The sequence below is a fragment of the Podarcis raffonei genome, chromosome 7 (genome assembly GCF_027172205.1).
Source record: "Podarcis raffonei isolate rPodRaf1 chromosome 7, rPodRaf1.pri, whole genome shotgun sequence".
NCBI lineage: Eukaryota > Metazoa > Chordata > Lepidosauria > Squamata > Lacertidae > Podarcis > Podarcis raffonei.
Window position 1 is genome coordinate 26,873,406 of NC_070608.1, and position 10,389 is coordinate 26,883,794.

General features: G+C 43.8%; 1 protein-coding gene across 3 annotated transcripts in view; it reads right to left on the reverse strand.

Moving 5' to 3' along the window:
• Nucleotides 1-6,176, reverse strand: part of SLC26A7 (solute carrier family 26 member 7) — an 80,670-nt gene extending 74,494 nt beyond the window's left edge. Inside the window, exon 1 of one of the 3 annotated variants that reach the window (XR_008331424.1) lies at nt 5,166-6,176. The gene's annotated coding sequence lies outside the window, so the exon portion shown is untranslated. The remainder of the gene's footprint in view (nt 1-5,165) is intronic. The other 2 variants (XR_008331422.1, XM_053395677.1) reach the window with 2 other exon arrangements.
• Between the last annotated feature and the right edge of the window lie 4,213 nt (nt 6,177-10,389).

Genomic DNA, 10,389 nt, shown 5'->3' on the forward strand with positions numbered 1-10,389 from the left:
TCTGGCGAGCCAGAGCCGCACACGGAAACGCCGTTTACCTTCCCGCTAGTAAGCGGTCCCTATTTATCTACTTGCACCCGGGGGTGCTTTCGAACTGCTAGGTTGGCAGGCGCTGGGACGGGAGCGCACCCCGCCGCGGGGATTCGAACCGCCGACCTTTCGATCGGCAAGCCCTAGGTGCTGAGGCTTTTACCCACAGCGCCACCCGCGTCCCACTCTACATCATATGAACAAGTAAAAAAGCACAGGTCCTAACAACAGTCACTGAGGGACTCAAAAGATGAGTTCCTCGGCTTGGCCCTCTTCAACAGTTTATCATGAATCCAGCTTCACCCTTTCTCTCAGCCAAAACTGGGAGACAATTCAGCGTTCGTAGAACTCAAGCACCACCTTGGTTTCATCAACATTTTGTGGGCTGTTTTAAGATGCTCACTCAGCACAGTATGAAATGAAGACATCACTGGGCAGTGCTTCCAAATTAGCATGATGTGCTAATTTGCTACGCCACAGTCACTTCCTAGAACCTAGCTGCTAGGATAAGCCTACTGTATTACTGCAAATCATGACAAAACTATTGCTCCTGTCGTAGGCTTGTCCCAATGTCTGTTCACGCAAGTTATTGTGGAAAACACTGGGATGAAATGCAAATATGTTTTAAAATATATTACAAATTCTAGCATTTTTTTTCTTATTGGAACAAGAGATGAGTGGAGTTAACTGATTAATGGCAGCTCAAGTTGTGGACCATTTTGGTTTAATAATAATAATAATAATAATAATAATAATAATAATAATAATTTATTATTATTTGTACCCCGCCCATCTGGCTGGGTTTCCCCAGCCACTCTGGGCGGCTTCCAACAAAGATGAAAGATACACTAAAATGTCACATATTAAAAACTTCCCTGAACAGGGCTGCCTTCAGATGTCTTCTGAATGTCAGGTAGATGTTTATCGCTTTGACATCTGATGGGAGGGCGTTCCACAGGGTGGGCACCACTACCGAGAAGGCCCTCTGCCTGGTTCCCTGTAACTTGGCCTCTCGCAGTGAGGGAACCGCCAGGAGGCCCTCGGAGCTGGACCTCAGTGTCCGGGCAGAACAATGGGGGAGGAGACGCTCCTTCAGATATACTGGACCGAGGCAGTTTAGGGCTTTAAAGGTCAGCACCAACACTTTGAATTGTGCTCGGAAACGTACTGGGAGCCAATGTAGGTTTTTCAAGACTGCTGTTATATGGTCTCGGCGGCCGCTCCCAGTCACCAGTCTAGCTGATGCATTCTGGATTAGTTGTAGTTTCCGGGTCACCTTCAAAGGTAGCCCCACGTAGAGCGCATTGCAGTAGTCCAAGCGGGAGATAACCAGAGCATGTACCACTCTGGCGAGACAGTCTGCAGGCAGATAGGGTCTCAGCCTACGTACCAGATGGAGCTGGTAAACAGCTGCCCTGGATACAGATTTGACCTGTGCCTCCATGGACAGCTGTGAGTCCAAAATGACTCCTAGGCTGCGCACCTGGTCCTTCAGGGGCACAGTTACCCCATTCAGGACCAGGGAATCCTCCACACCTGCCCGCCTCCTGTCCCCCAACATCCATAGCGACACTGTGCTCTACTTCTCTACCTCCCTTCCTCCTCCACTCACCCACAAAAGAACCTTTTGTACAAGTTACAGATCCTGGTTCATCTAAAGTTGAAGATGGCCAAGTTCTTGGTGAGTTTGCTCTGTCGGTCTACAAATTACATACTACTGTCGCTCAGGACTCTGTTTATGGCCTTTATTGCATACTGTATGTTCAGGGCATGCCATTTACCAGGAATAAGGGCCACTCTTCTGTAGTTATTAACACTGCATAAGTTATCCCATAAGGCACTTCCCTTTGTTGTTGTTTAGTCGTTTAGTTGTGTCCGACTCTTCATGACCCCATGGACCAGAGGAAGCCAGGCACCTCTGTCCTCCACTGCCTCCCGCAGTTTGGTCAAACTCATGCTGGTAACCTTGAAAACACTGTCCAACCATCTCATCCTCTGTCGTCCCCTTCTCCTTGTGCCCTCCATCTTTCCCAACATCAGGGTCTTCTCCAGGGAGTCTTCTCTTCTCATGAGGTGGCCAAAGTACTGGAGCCTCAGCTTCACGATCTGTCCTTCCAGTGAGCACTCAGGGCTGATTTCCTTAAGAATGGATACGTTTGATCTTCCTGCAGTCCATGGGACTCTCAAGAGTCTCCTCCAGCACCATAATTCAAAAGCATCAATTCTTCGGCGATCAGCCTTCTTTATGGTCCAGCTCTCACTTCCATACATCACTACTGGGAAAACCATAGCTTTAACTATACGGACCTTTGTTGGCACATAATTATTCATAGAAAGAAGAAAGTACTCTGTGCCATACGAACAGGAAAACATTTCATTTCTATGGGTTCCAAACAACAGAGGCGTCACAATGGAATTTAATAAAACAGGATGCCTCTCTGCATCTTTGCAAAGACAGTTCTCTGCAACATAGGCCAAGCAACTTGCACTTCTGTGCCATTACTTTGTGTTATATCTCACAGATGACCTTACCAAAATACCAACAAAAGGCTTCAAGTCTGAAAACAAAACTATGAAAACTTCCACATCCCACCTTTAATCACAAAAACTTACCAAACACTTCTACTAAATGCACACACCGTTGTCATGTGATCTTTTCACAGACAACCAAGTCACAGTGCAAGCACTGGCTATCTGCATATGGCATGAAAGCGTACCTAGCGTGTTCGGTGAATGCATTAAATTTTATCACAAGGACACACAATCTGTGCATAGCAATCTCTCAAAATTATTTGTTCAACTAATCAGGGAAACTTGTTTCTGATAACAAAGCAATATTTTGTATATAGCTTTGAGGAAGTCCAATAGCTCTAATAAAACTCTCTCCAGAATTCTGAACACACAGAATTCTAACACAAAACTGCATGGCTTGTAACCTAAGCTGAAAACAGTAGAAACTAAATGGAGCATACTCCCACATAATATGCATGAGTGTGTGGTTCACCTTTGACTTGAACTTCTAGCTAAACGAAATGTTTTCTTCATTCCAGTACTAAACTAACTTCATTTCACAAGAGGCATACAAAGCAACAGTGACATCCAGTGGCTTCTATAGGTAAACTGCTAGTCATTTGTCCTTGGATCACAATGGGTAGCATCCTGCTTTCTCCATCAGTAAGATTCTCCGACCTTGACATCATCCTCCAACTACACAATGTACCATCACAGATTGATACTGGAGTTTCATGGATAAAACGGTGAGGTTGATTACTCATGCTTTTGTCACACAGCCAGTCAAGAGAAACTTCAAGTGACTCCAAGAAAATGGGAGATTATGCAAGAGGTCCTTGGAGGGCGTAAGCAAGAAATTTGAAGTTCTGACACCCTTTAGTATTACAATAAGCCCACAACCTATGTGGGGGCTACATTCTGGGGGTCAAACCTAAAGCCAAAATCACGTATAGTCAAAACTCATTATGTTCAACAATGGGGGGGCGGTTTGCCAAAGTCATTTTCCCCAGAATCCTGCTCCCTTTTCACCACCTTTTTATTTTATTCATTTTTTTTGCCATGCACTTAAATGTTAAATGTGCATAAATGTGCATAAGTTGCAGGCTTACTGTATTAGATAAATAAGCTATAAATGAAAAATATTGACCTAGATAAGTTATCTTGATCGAATGTGAGTTGTGTGCACACAAATGCAGCTGCTTGCACAGGTATGTGAATGATGCTGCACATCAGAATGTTTGGCCGAGCCAAGGGTGGTGTAGGTGCGAGAGGTTCATCCCCCCCCCCCTCACAGCAGCTTGTATGCATGTTGGCAAGTGCAGATGTGCAAGTATCTTCTTGTGAGTTGGGGGGCAGTAGGCCATATGCTGAGACATCTCTAATCCCTGGATCCAGCAAGTGTTAAAATATCAGCCAAGCTACTTTCCTGGTGAGGCGATCACATCGGTGATAGGCCATTAACACAGGGATGTGTGTGTGTCCCTGCCAAGGTCCTGTTTCCCTGACCTATGCTTTTCTGACACACATAGAATAATGTGAGAAAACAAGTCAGGCACTGATTCTGTACAATCTGTACAGCTGGGGGAATATACAAAGCTCCCAGAGTTCTTTATTGTGGATTCTGGGGCTACCTGTGGATGGCGTTTGAAATATCAGCTTACTTGGGTGGAACACCTACACACGTGTTAAAAACGCTGTGAAAATGCATTTTAAAAAAATAAAAATAAAAAAACCATTTTGAAAAATGCATTGAGTTTGCTATAGCTCACACTTGCCGTCTAGTGTCACAACTGTATATTACACTTTTTACAACACATTCAAAACATTTTATCTGCAGCTGTCGGGATGCAGGTGGCACTGCGGGTTAAACCACAGAGCCTAGGACATGCCAATCAGAAGGTCGGCGGTTCGAATCCCCGCAACGGGGTGACCTCCCGCTTCTCGGTCCCTGCTCCTGCCAACCTAGCAGTTTGAAAGCACCTCAAAGTGCAAGTAGATAAATAGGTACCGCTCTGGTGGGAAGGTAAACGGTGTTTCCGTGTGCTGCTCTGGTTCGCCAGAAGCGGCTTAGTCATGCTGGCCACATGACCCGGAAGCTGTACGCCGGCTCCCTCGGCCAGTAAAGTGAGATGAGCGCCGCAACCCCAGAGTCGGTCACGACTGGACCTAATGGTTAGGGGTCCCTTTACCTTTACCTATCTGCAACTGTATAGCTGAGTCCTTGGTACCTGTTTCTCTCCCCTCGACCCACCCACCAAGTCCCAATCTCTATATTCAAAATAATCACACAGGGGTGGGGGGGACACAACATGGTACTGCTAATTCAGGCCGCAAGTAGAGGCCTGCATTTCTGAACGGTCCTCCTTGCGTGCAAACTCCCTACAAAGAGAAAAGTAGCACCTCAAAGAGGTGACTGTGGAAGAACCAGAGTCCAAACATCATTAGGCCCAGTATAAATTGGTAACAAAGGCCTCCCCTCTCTCTCATTCCCTTGTTTTAAAAAACTGAAAACAAAGGCCTTGTTCATTTTTAAAAACAGGGTGCTTGGTTGATGCAAGGCATGCAAGTATTTCTCTCTCTCTCTCAAACCCAGGCCTCTAGCAGACAGTCTCCCCCCATCTTACCTTCCTCCACAAACAGCATCCTGAATCCTCAGCAGGCCAGACAACTAAACTCTGTGGACCAAGGCTGCCTTCTGGGCTCCTCTAGTGGCCTGGATACTGTCAGCTGACCCACAGAAGCCAATCAGAACCCACCAGGCCCTATAAAATCGAAGTCGCCGCCTCAGTAGGAGTAATAGGACATCAGAGGATGATGCTCATCTTGGCAGCCAGCTCACTCCAGCCTTCCCGGATGCTTGTCTACTTACCCTTGATCCTAAACATGGGCCCGTTTTAAACTTTGCAGCCTGCTTTTTGCTCTTTGGGCCTCAGCCTCCCTGCATTAGAACTGGGCCACCAGAACTGTGACCTTTCCCTGAGCTTGGCTAAAGCCTGACAATTGTTTCCTTTAGAAAACTGATTTTATCTTCTTTTTTTGCACTCGTATCCATCCGTTCTTTGGTCATGGGACCCAAGATAGCATACATGCAGCTTCCAGGCAATCTCACATCCAGGCAGACCCAGACATGATTAGCTTCCGCAAGCTGCTGGCCTCATTTGCCTCCAGGCCATACTCTGGGGTTGTTTCCTTCTTTATAAGTGCCTTATGTTTTTGGCTGTCTTGATTTGCGCTTACTGGCGGAAATGCATGGCAGTGGGGCCTGTATGCATATATTAATTAGACATAAATGACACATTCGTTTTAGACACTGTTCCTTATTCCCAGTGTATCACATCAAGTTCTCCTGTGCTTTCTGTAGGCCAGAGGCCTGATTCACATGGATATATTTCAGCCAGTCACTTTCTCTCAGCCTAACCAACCTTCCAGGATTGTTCTAAAGAGGAAAGTACTGCTTACATCACCGTGAACTATTTGAAAGAAAGGCAGAACAAAAAATGTGGCTAGATCAGCCTTTTCAGATCTGCAAATCAAGTGGCAAAATTTCATTTTCTTTGCTGTATTTCTGTATTTTAGGCTGTCAGGATCATGATGGTGCCCATATGTTAACTGTTTTAGTTTATACTGATGCTTAAAAGGATCTTATCTAACTCTTCTGTGCTTCTTTAAAATGTGGGTTTTGTATTGTATTTTTCATTTATTTGTGGTCATTTTTACAAATTTTGTAAACCACTTAAGAGATTCCCTCAATCTATGAAGCAGTATGTAAATTGCCTAAATAAATAAATACATAAGAGTGTAAGTTTTATGCCTTTAGGAGACGAGGAAATTTATGACGCCATTACCACTGCATCTTACACATTTTCATCTTCATTGCCCCTCAGTTCTCACAGTCCTGATTGTTTTTAACAAACGTCCCTGGATCCATCAACCTGTACCTCTCAGAAAACTCTGGTTTGCAATGCTAATAGGAAGGTACTGTGCCCAGACCCACAGATCAGCTTGTCTGTCTTCTACCTCTACCTGTTGATTTCACTTTATTTTTCTTCCTTTTATACCAGGGCCTCCATACTTCATTTGCCTCCACTTTTGCTGATCAGAAGAAGCACATAAGAACCGGGGGACAGAACCTAAAAGGTCATATAAATCCAAAATTCCACACATTTCCAGGATCCAGAGTCAACTTTTTGAATTCCAGACATGATCAAAATCTGCTTTGAAGAATTAAATTTGGGTTTACTTAAATAAATTCTAGTTCATAAATTTTAAGGCAATAATGTTAGGTACTAATTTACTGTATCAGTGTTTTTAGGGTGTGTGTACATGTGTTTAACTATTCTAAAATCCAGCAATATATAATATACTACTGATAAATTAGTTTTACCCCATACATCAACTCTGCTGGCATGCTATCATAAAGCAGCCATGAACTAAGCTTATTAGTCTCTTAACATAGTACTATAAAGTAGCCACTACTTAGTAAACATAGCAAAACATTGTTACTTGCTTTACTACAACAAAATAATTTCTTTACTAACACTACTTTTTGCAAACAGCCAAACATTTAATCATTTATGCTTTGGTCTGGATCTCCCTGTGTAAAGCCTCCAGAGCTACTTAATCCCTTGTCTCTGCTTCCACCTCCACATTCCACACATCCTGCAAGAGAGGCACCAAACAGCCGTCCTACAGAATAGATTAACAGGAATAATTTGCTGACAGTTCATTTATCAATACCTAGAAATGGGTGTGAGTGGAGCATCTTCTTCCAACAAGTCACAGCCCATCTCTGAGCAGCAAATCTAGCTTTGACACCATTTACTGCAGGCATAGGCAAACTCGGCCCCCCAGATGCTTTGAGACTACAACTCCCATCATCCCTAACTAACAGGACCAGTGGTCAGGGATGATGGGAACTGTAGTGCCAAAACATCTGGAGGGCCAAGTTTGCCTATGCCTGATTTACTGCCTTTCCTAAAATGTGTTGTTCTCTCTTCTGTGACAGTTTTGATGGCCAATTATCTTATCAAAATAAAAATACAAGGGACTCTGTTTCTTTAAAATTCTGGTTAGACTATCTTTCTAAGAAGTTCTAGAAGATTAGTCATATCAATCAGTAGGGAGATAAGAGATATAGCACCTTAAGGTAAAGGGACCCCTGACCATTAGGTCCAGTTGTGGCCGACTCTAGGGTTGCGGGGCTCATCTCCCTTTATTGGCCAAGGGAGCCGGCATACAGCTTCCGGGTCATGTGGCCAGCATGACTGAGCCGTTTCTGGCGAACCAGCACACGGAAACGCCATTTACCTTCCCGCCAGAGCAGTGCCTATTTATCTACTTGCACTTTTGACGTGCTTTCGAACTGCTAGGTTGGCAGGAAGAGGGACCGAGCAACAGGAGCTCACCCCGTCGCGGGGATTCAAACTGCTGACCTTCTGATCGGCAAGTCCTAGGCTCTGTGGTTTAACCCACAGCGCCACCCGCATCCCCTATATAGCACTATATACACATATACAGTTGGCAATATTTTGCTAGGCAAACAAATAGTGTTCTTCTCACGTACAACAATATACAAAATAGGTTGTTACTAAGGTGCTATATAACAACCTATTTTGTATATTGTTGTACGTGAGAAGAACACTATTTGTTTGCCTAGCAAAATATTGCCAACTTCGACTGGAGGAAGATCTGCTCTCCGCCCTTTTAACTATTAGATGTTGGGGCATCGTGCGCTTGCAAAATGTGTGCTTGCAATTGCTCAGTGGTCCCTCCATAGGCAACAATCCTCTATAGAAGACAGTCCAGTTTATTAGTAGTATGACAGAATACCTGTGTGGTATTCTAGGCCATGGTTGGGCAAAACATACATGGAGATCTATTTAGTTTCTTTCTTTCTTTGGACAATTTATATGCCACTTACATTTAAACAAAGCTCTAACAAAATAGTTTAAAACTTTCTGAAATAAACAACTACAAAAAAATGCCAGAGTATTTCTACCTTCTATAAACAAAATGAACAACTGGAAGATCCTCTTCAGCATCCCAACAAACATTACAGTACACTTAAAATTGGCTACAAAAATACAAAGGAAAATTAACATAAAACAGCCAAACAACAGGAAGTAAAATATTATAAATGCATATCAACTAAAAAGTATATATTCTACAATTTTAAATAACACAATTGACTAAAATAAAAAATCAACACTCTATCCAGCCAACATACATGAATCAGTTATCATTAAATAAATAAATCCAGTTAAATGTCCAGCCCCCTATACAGCAATAAACACAATTTAATCTAACTGCAGATAAAAATACATGCATACCTACAGGTAGAGGATCCTTTGGTGGTTTACAGTGTATTGGCAAGGCAGTGTATTGGCAAGACTCTGTTTAACAACAGCAACAACAAAATGTCCCTCCCCACAAAAAAAAGCTACCAGAATTACTGATCCATTACAATGCAGATTATGGATAGGAAAACTAAGGCCCAGGGGCCGGATCTGGCCCGATCGCCTTCTAAATCCAGCCTGCAGACGGTCCAGGAATCAGCATGTTTTTACATGAGTAGAATGTGTCCTTTTATTTAAAATGCATCTTTGGGTTATTTGTGGGGCATAGGAATTCGTTCTTTTTTTTCCTTTCCAAAATATAGTCCGCCCCCCTACAAGGTCTGAGGGATAGTGGACCAGCCCCCTGCTGAAAAAGTTTGCTGACCCCTGATGTCGATACAGATTTGTACATGCAGATGAAGATAGTCTGTCACCATTTTGAATTTGGCTTGGCTCCCAAGCCATTATTTCATACCTGGCTTGGTTGGTGGGTGGGGTTGTAGTAAAAAATGAAGTAGATAGCACAAGTGTGGTCTAACCAAGCTTGCATGTTCAATTCATAAGACTTGGCCAACAATCTGTGGGAACTGAGATTGCACCTGAAGCCATATCCCAGAATTCTCTGCAGCACATCAGATTACTATACCATACGCTCAGGGCACATTGCTTTGGCAAGCACAACAATGTGGAAAATGATCTCTGGAGTTAGAAAGTTGCCCAGCTGTATGCGGGAATAACAAGTCAATAAAGCCAAGAACTAAAGGTAACAGGATTAGAAAGCATGTTTTGATTACTGTAGCTCCAAATATAAAGCTGATATGCAATACCTGGTGGAAGAGTCATCTTCTTCTCAGACACCATCCTGCTATGTCCACGAAAAGGCACATTTGAATGTGTTTTCAAAGGAAAACAGCAAGGGGGAGGGGAATTCCCTCTAAGTACACCTAAGCTCATGAGTGTGTCTTAAGTGGCTCTTTGGATCCTGGCCACCACACACATAAATACACAGTCAAATGCGTATTTACTTTTTCATTAGCCGAATCAGTCATAGCCATTGTCTGAGTCGTGAAAAGCACGTCAGGACTCGTCTAGGTAAAAAAGAAAAAGGTAAAGGACCTCTGGATGGTTAAGTCCAGTAAAAGGCACAGCTATCATCTCGCTTTCAGGCCAAGGGAGGCGGCGTTTGTCCACAGACAGCTTTTCCGGGTCATGTGGCCAGCATGACTAAACTGCTTCTGGTGCAACGGAACACCGTGATGGAAATCAGAGCCCACGGAAACACCATTTACCTTCCCGCCACAGTGGTACCTATTTATCTACTTGCACTGGCGTGCTTTTGAACTGCTAGGTAGGCAGGAGCTGGGACAGAGCAACGGGAGCTCACCCCATTGTGTGGATTCGAACGGGGCTGAGTGTTTTCTCCTTTGTCTTGTGCTTGTCCGAGAGTTTTTGATTTTGCCCTTCCACTTCACCCTGGAAAACCCACTATTTAGCACTAAATCGGAACCAACGG